The sequence below is a fragment of the Neopelma chrysocephalum genome, unplaced genomic scaffold (assembly GCF_003984885.1).
Source record: "Neopelma chrysocephalum unplaced genomic scaffold, ASM398488v2 Primary Assembly neopelma1_86, whole genome shotgun sequence".
NCBI lineage: Eukaryota > Metazoa > Chordata > Aves > Passeriformes > Pipridae > Neopelma > Neopelma chrysocephalum.
In genome coordinates, this window is record NW_020897748.1 from 536,722 (window position 1) to 544,774 (window position 8,053).

An 8,053-nucleotide genomic window follows, 5' to 3' on the forward strand; every position below is an offset into this window, starting at 1 on the left:
GACCAGTCCTGACTTCTTCTTTCCTGGGGTTAGGGCAAGCGCCTGAAAGTATGGGCCTGAAAACAAGACTGACTAGACCAGCACATGGTTTTAGTAGACTTTACAAGACACGTCTAGAGAAGAAAAACCTGAAGTATCACATTACTGCAGCTCTCAGCACTTAATTTCTCTGTACTATTTTGATTCATGTGTTCCAGACACCTTTGCCTGAAATTCAACTCTTTCTACTATATATATCCCAGGCACTTTATTTCTAACACTTGAAATACATGTTGTTCAGGATATTAAAAATAAATATTATTTTAGAAATTGTAAAGATTTCCAATATCTCATTGCAAACCTCAGTCATTTGTGACTATCTACAGTTTGGATGATTGATTATACTTGTCTATAAGTCAAAAATCAACAAATTTAAAGTAGTACCTGAAATATATTTATTAAAAAATAGTTTTTTTAGCAAAATCAATGATTTGAATATTTTAAAAACAAATATCCAGTGCTTTTATACAAGGTCATGGAAGTTTTTGTAAGCACAAACTTTTTATGAAGAGATAGTGGCTGATCTTTTTTATTTAAGGCAAACTTAATATCACCAATGATACTAAGTGATATAAAATGATAAAGTAAATGAGATGCCAAAATCAATTAATGGAAGTAACAAGCACCAAACTTTTTTCAGCTTTTAAACCCTCCTTCTAACCTCAATCCAATATGGCACTTGAGAGAACCTTTGCTGAAATTACTTACTTGCTTATAATTCACAAAATCAGTCAGTTGACTTTATCATATGAAAAACATGCAGATGAATAAACTGATAAATTTTATTTATAAGCCATAAAAAATATGACATGAAAATGGTGAAAAGGGCAACATCAAAAATGATCTAGGGAACAGAAGAATCCTGGAACCTGCAGTTTTGTGTTTTTGATTCAAGGTAACCTTGGCTGCATGGAACAGTCTATAAGGAAGGATTTTGTCCAGACACATTCTGCTGTGTAAGTCACAGCTTTTCAAGAGTTGAGACCAAGAGGACAATTAGAGTATTTTCTGGCCTAGAAATACTGATGTCCTTTCCTTGTGGAGAGAGGTGCAGGGAGAGGGGAGGGAAGAAGCAGCCCTAAGTGGGAATTCGCAGTGAGGTTTCCAGGGCTGGACTGAAGCCAAAGCAGAAGTGCCTGTGGCTGGTGATGCAATGGAGCCAAGATCCACGAGCTGGCAGGTATCCCATTTGCTATATCCAGCCTCTGCAGAGATGTTACCATTATTTCCAAAACACTATAGCCAAAGTTAATGATCTCTGAGTTTTGATGTAGTGACAGGCTGAGGCATCTACAATTCTTGTGTTCTTAGGACAGACATTGGGTGTACATTTCAAGCTCTTTGCAACGTGATTGATCGCATGATGACATGCGCATGCACAAAATGTGTTGCTTTCATCGCAGTTCTTTGCAAAAGTTCAGAAAAACCTGAAGACAAGAAAGTGAGAAAAGAGAAGTGCATGTGAGAAGTGTAATATAACTCAGTAGTGTATTTGTTCAGGCATATTCACTTTAGTAGTATCTGAATCAAATTCTGGCTTTACCAGAAAGATAGAAATTCAAAATAGTCTTTTATGTTTTTAACACATTGAGGTGCACTTGACAGAAGTGCCCATTTTGAAAACACAAGACCTCATTATCATTCAAGGAAGTATTTAATATTCAATACAAAAAAGTACCCTGAAGGATAGGAAGGAAAGCAGAATGAAACATATTGGAAAAACTTCTGCTTTAGGTTGTTTAAGTCAGACCTGGAGTAGGAATTGGCTGAGACAGTTACCCAGTTGCTGCCACTTAGAGCTGCCACAACAAAGTGTATTACACTGACTGCTGGGACAATGAATGAATCCCTGCAAGAAAACAGTGCCAATGTAGCCATCTAAAATCAGTACAGCACTTCAGAGACAGTCTGTGTGAAGAACACATGCTTTCATGAGAGAAGATAATGATGGGAGACAATGGCTATTTAAGGCCTTGCAACTCTCTGTGTACCTTTAAATATGTGGAGTCCTGTCTAACATATCTTTGTAGGAATTAGTTAAAATTGCAGTGAAGACTGTTTCACATTTCTGTTCTTCTTCTAGATTGGAATCAAACTTGTCTAATAAAATTAAAACAATAGAAATTTACATTGGATAAAGAACATGTGACAAGAATAACATAACAGTAATAAAAATAGTAGATTCATACTGCATGCAAACCTGTCTACAGGACAAACACTGTTTTTCAGCGAGTTTCGAGGTTTGAAAATTTGATTGCATTTTGAGAAAAATCCCAAACCTTCTGAAAACTTTACAAAATAAACTGATGAATAAATATTAGCTTTTGAGTCAAAATCAAAAATGATTTTATATGAGAGGGTTCTTTTGCCTTCACTGTGTGTTTGTATTTGCTTCTTTCTCTTGTAATCTAGAATGGATATTTTTCTGTCTGAGTCAGACTAAGAACTTGAACGTGTGTCTTTGACATCCCAACATCATAACCAATGTAATGCGAGGATTAATCTTGATCTTTCTCCTGTTTGCTGGCTGGAATAGTCAGAAAGCCATGGATGTTCAAAAATGTTTTTGAAACAGATACATTTCTGGAAGACATTTGCTTCAACAAAATTTCACTGGTTCAAAAACATTTGTTCAGCTTAATCATTGTCTCTTTTTCTTCTTCTGTTACTATGGCTATGTGTCATTTTCTAGGAGATCTAAAGGCATTAGGTGTTCAAATGTCATTACAATGCAGTGGTAGATAATTGTCTAATTCCTGCAGAGTTTAAAAAATGTCAGACATTCTTTCTTTATCAACAGAGTTTTTAGAATGGTCTCCAACTTATTGTTTCCTACTATTTGCCTACATATTTATCCTGTGTCATATACATGTCATAATCGTACTATTATTGAATTATTATGCACATAAAGGGTTAATTGATAGAGCCTAATTCCTTCAGGAAAAGCTGTGCCCAGAGAAAGAAAGGCTTGATTTCAAACTGTGCCTTATATTTTCACCTATTCCAGATGACTATGGGTCTTCATTCTTTATATATGATACTTATTGCTATAACCACTAACTAAATAGAACAGAACACAGCAGAACTGAACAGAGCAGAACAGAATAGCATAGCATAAACTAGACTAGATTAGACTGGACTAGACTAGCTCAGTTAGAAGGACCTAGAATTACCATCTAGTCCAACTGCATGACCAATTCAGGACTGACCAAAAGTTAAAACATTTTAGTAAGGGCATTTTTCAAATGCCTCTAACACACTGACAGGCTTGTAACATCGAACATCTCTCTAGAAAGCCTGTTCCAGTGTTTGGCCACCCTCTTGGTAAAGAAATATTCCCTAATGTCAAGTCTGAACTTCCCCTGATGCAGTTTTGAACCATTCCCACATGTCCTGTCACCGGATTCCCGGGAGAAGAGATCAGCACCTGCTTCTCTACCTTCCTAAGTGAGGTATGTTGCAAAGGAAAATTACCTTTATCACAAATATTACAGAAAACTATTTTTTGAAACAGGGGATGTTGACATCGCAGGAGGAAAAGAGGAGTAAAATATAAAAGAATAATCTGAGGAAAGAAAGACCATTTCTGAGAGGTGGGATCAGAAAGCTAAGAGTCCCCTACCCACCTCCTCATGAGCTCAAAGTCTCTGAAAGGACTGGACTTTATTAAGATTGGTTTAGTGTCTTCTTACAACATCTTCTGTTAGATTTCTTACAGAGACTTTAACTGAAAAAAACACAAAAATGAAGGTGACTCTGTCAGGGTAGGTTTTCCTTTTTACTGGGGAAAAAGTGCAAAGGGACATGTCATTCCTGAATTTGGTTGGCATTTCACTCTCAACAATAGTCAAATGTGTGAAAACAATTAGGTATTTCAGAAAACAAAATTCAAATGACCATAGAAGCCTAAAGAATAGTATTTGAAAGCCACTGACAAAGACTTTAACTTGGCCTGTTAAATAGGAGGAGCACAGGACAAGACTCTCATCCAAGGGTGACAGGTCAAGACTGACTTTGGTCTTTGGGCCATTTGGTGGCTTTCTTCAGCATAAGAAAGAGCTGTATTTGTCCAGAGAGAGGTTTATGTTGGCCCAGGAATTCCATGAAATGAAATTTGAAAGAAAACCTTTGCTTTGGGTGAGTTACTTGAAAACAAATGGCTTAGGTCTTTGCAAGACTTCTTTATGGAAACGTTCACATGGCTTTCCTTACATACAGTTAGAGTCACATAATATATCATGACATAACTCTGTAGCTGTACCTCTGCTTCTGAAAGCTCCCCAATATGCTAACCATGATGTACAGTGTGACCTGTGAACTCACAGGTTTGCATAAAACTAGCTTAGAGAGAACTATGAGAAGCATAATGAATCGTCATGTATCTGAGGTTGTGACCAGTATTTTTTGAAGTCCTAGTGGGAGTTATTTTTCAGATGGGAGTAGCTGTATGGTTTTCTCCCCACAGAGCTGGAAAAAATAACTTTTCTTCCCTTTATTGATATTAGTGGTATCACAAGAGTTGTCAACATTAAGGCTAAAATTTTGTTTCCTTTATAAATCTTGTTTGTAGAGGTTTTCACATCTGGCTTATTTCAAATTACATCAAGCTTCAAGAAATTTGGTGTCTAAACTGTCAACATGAGTGTGATTTTTTTTAAAGCAAAAATGTTTAAATCCATTAAAATATTAGAGCTATGGAGTGGGAAAGTATAGCATATGTTCCCACGGGATCAATGAGAGTTTTGCCTTTGACTTCAGTGGAAACAGGAAGAGGGCTATAACACATAATCAGTCTCAGAATTCCCCAGCACAATCCGGTACTTCAAACTTTAAAAGAGGATCCTGAGGTGTGTATGTGATGTATCTTTTCCCTTTGCCAACCTTTTAACAGGATTTTTGTGGTGTTTTAACCTGAATTCACGTCTGGTTACAGAGTCAATACACCTCTACCGAAATAAAGCCTTACTCTCAGAGTAATGGCAAACAAGCCACACATAAATCTCCAGTGCCCTCAGTGTGAAAGACTGGTATCTTGTTTCGAGTCCCCTGAAATGTGAAATCACAGAGCAAGAGTAACTAGAGATGGAAAGTTGAGTATTAGGTCGCATGTTACTCTCCCCTGCCAGTCTAAAATTGTTCCCTGTAGTTTGCAATCTAGTTTTAAATGACCTGAGTATTAAGGGGCATCTCCCTCTTTTCTCAGGAGTATATACCAGTTTAACAGACCTTGCTTTAGGAAACATATCCAGATAGCCACTAGATACTCCCCAAACTCAATCCAAGGGTAACCTCTTTGACCACACAAAATAATCATGTCAACTTTGACTCCCCGCTCTTTCAGTTCTTGCAGATGATGAGGTCTGTTACTTCCCGCCTCCTTCTGTCATTACTTTCCATAGCTATTCACATGGGGATCTTTTCATATTGCCTTATATCCTTGACTTAATTTTATTTTGATCATGAAGTTATTTTATTTTGATTCCACTGTATTTTTGGCAACTGTAAATAGTACAGGTATTTCAAAATGTGTGTGTGTGCGCTGCAGATCATGGTACAGCAGAAATATTCACAGCTGCTCTTTCTGAAATTTCACAGCCCATAAGTAGCTGTCTTCTGTTCTCTACTTTTTCTTGCACAAACACTGTCTACAAAATTTACTATCCAAAAATATACCTGGCAGCTGAAATAACATTCAGCTTTTCCCGTATTTGGGAATGTTGCATTATATCATTTCAGGCTATATCATGCAGTATCTGATACATGCTACCTGAAATAATGCAGCTCAAACAACAACAACAAAATCAGGAATTTGTGCTGCCTTTCATCTTCAGTATAAGAGAGCCTCAACTGATTATAGGATAAAATGATTTATCAGAGACATGTGGTTTTGAGTAAGGTTGTTGCACATGGCAGTTGCACTTGATAATAAATCACATACCCATGATGTACATCCCAGCTCATGCATTTACACATTGTGACACATTCAACACTGTATCTAGGAGTCAGTGAAGACTGGTAACAAAACATAAGGTGGTAAAGTGAAAAATCCAGGTTGATGTAATGCAAGGGAACTTTTTGGATGTTTCCTGTATTATAGAATAGATTATTTCAGTTGGAAGTGACTTACAGTTATCATCTAGTACAACTCCCTGACCAATTCAGGACTGACCCAACGTTAAAGCATGTTAGTAAGGGCATTGTCCAAATACCTCTTAAATACTGACAGGCTTGAGGCATTGACCACCTCTCTAGGAAGGCTGTTCCATTTTTTGAGCACCCTCTCAGTAAAGAAATGCTTCCTAATTTCCAGTCTGAACTGCCTCTGTTGCAACTTCTAACCATTCCCATGAGTCCTGTCACAGGTTACGAGGGAGAAGAGATCAACAAGAGATCAGAGAGAGCTGGGTGAAACCATGGTCCTACCCTGATTAGTGAAATTTCTCCCTTGATGTCAAGGAAATCAGGATTTTAAAATTTCATTACAAAACTTGTATTTAGCCATTATTGGGAAAGGTCAAAATAGATCCAAGGCACATAAACTTATTTACATTAAAGACAATGGCAAAACTCAAACTGATTATAAAGGAACAGTTTCCAACAATTCCCTCAAAAGCAATACAGAAAACATGCAATTTCTTGGTCCATGCAATATGAAATCATTCAGACTTGTTTACAGTTTTTCTCATTCCTATTGGATTGACTGGCAGGTCAGAGATCACCCTATGAACATCTTTATTTCCACAGCTCTCATCCAAACTTATTTGTTCTTCCAGCCCTCAGCATTCCATGCCTGTCACCAGTAAAGAGAGTAAAGGAATATTAAATTAAAATGGGAGCTATGCTTTATCATCTTTGCCTCTGTCATAAAGAGGTCTGATCTGACACCTCTGGAAGCCTCCTTTTTTTATGTTGTGAAAGCTGAAGTGGCCCACATAACACACAGCCAAATTCTTAGTCTTTTAGTTACTTTTAAAGTAAGTTTTAACAGGACTGTCAAGCACTGCATGCAGTATGTCAGTTCACACTGTGGAGTAAAATTGACAAAGAGCACTTTATGTACCTTCAGAGCAAGTATATCTTTACCAACACTTTTGAGTTATTTTAGGTTTGTAAGCTGCGAGTATCTCCTGCTCTCAGATTTGATAACAGTCAAACCAAGACTAGAGATGAGTAGCACCTGGCAATTAATAATCTGGCCAGTCTGCAGTCTTTAATAAGCATGATAAAAGTTTAAATTGTCCTGACTCTGGCAACCCCTTCTGCAAATACTGAGAAGTATTTGTTTCACAGCCACAGCTTGCTTCCCTGCTTATTTCTATGTAAAGACCTATTAGAAGCATGTGAAAAATCAGAGATGGGCTATTCCTGAGATGAAATACATAAAAGTAAAGAATTCTTTGTGCCAGTTGCCAAAATTGAAAATCCTCCCATAATTTTGTGAAAGTAAATGACTTTCAGAATACTTTAATCGATCCTTTCAACATAACTTTCCTCTCATCATGTCCTGGAACAGTAAAGCCTCTGCATGTGCTGTGGTTAGCTTTTAAGAACCAGTCACTGAAATAAAAGTGAAATGAGAAAAGGGGCATTTTAAGAATTTTCTAGCTTTGCTTCTAATGTTTCCATTTAATAACATCTGCTACTCACAAATCATGAAAGAAACCTCTAACAGCCTGTAATACCAATACATGTTAGAAAGCAAGAGTCTTTCACCTCTTGCAGGTAGGCTAATATTTTCTTCTGAAAGTAATAAAAGCAGAATATTAATCTCTTCCTTTCCATTTACCAGTGTAGTCTGCCCTCAGCGTTCCCATCACCAGGGGCTGCCAGGTGGCCCACCCTGACTGTGGTGACGCTGACCTGCAGTCAGCACCATGTCCACGCTCAGTCTGCTGCACTTCATGTACCAAACCTAATCTGCGCTCGCCTCGCTGTGCCAGCAGCGTGCAGACAAGCAGCTGGTGCCAAGACTGGTCCTCTTGCATTGGGTGCTGGGCTGAGACTTCTCCTCAAT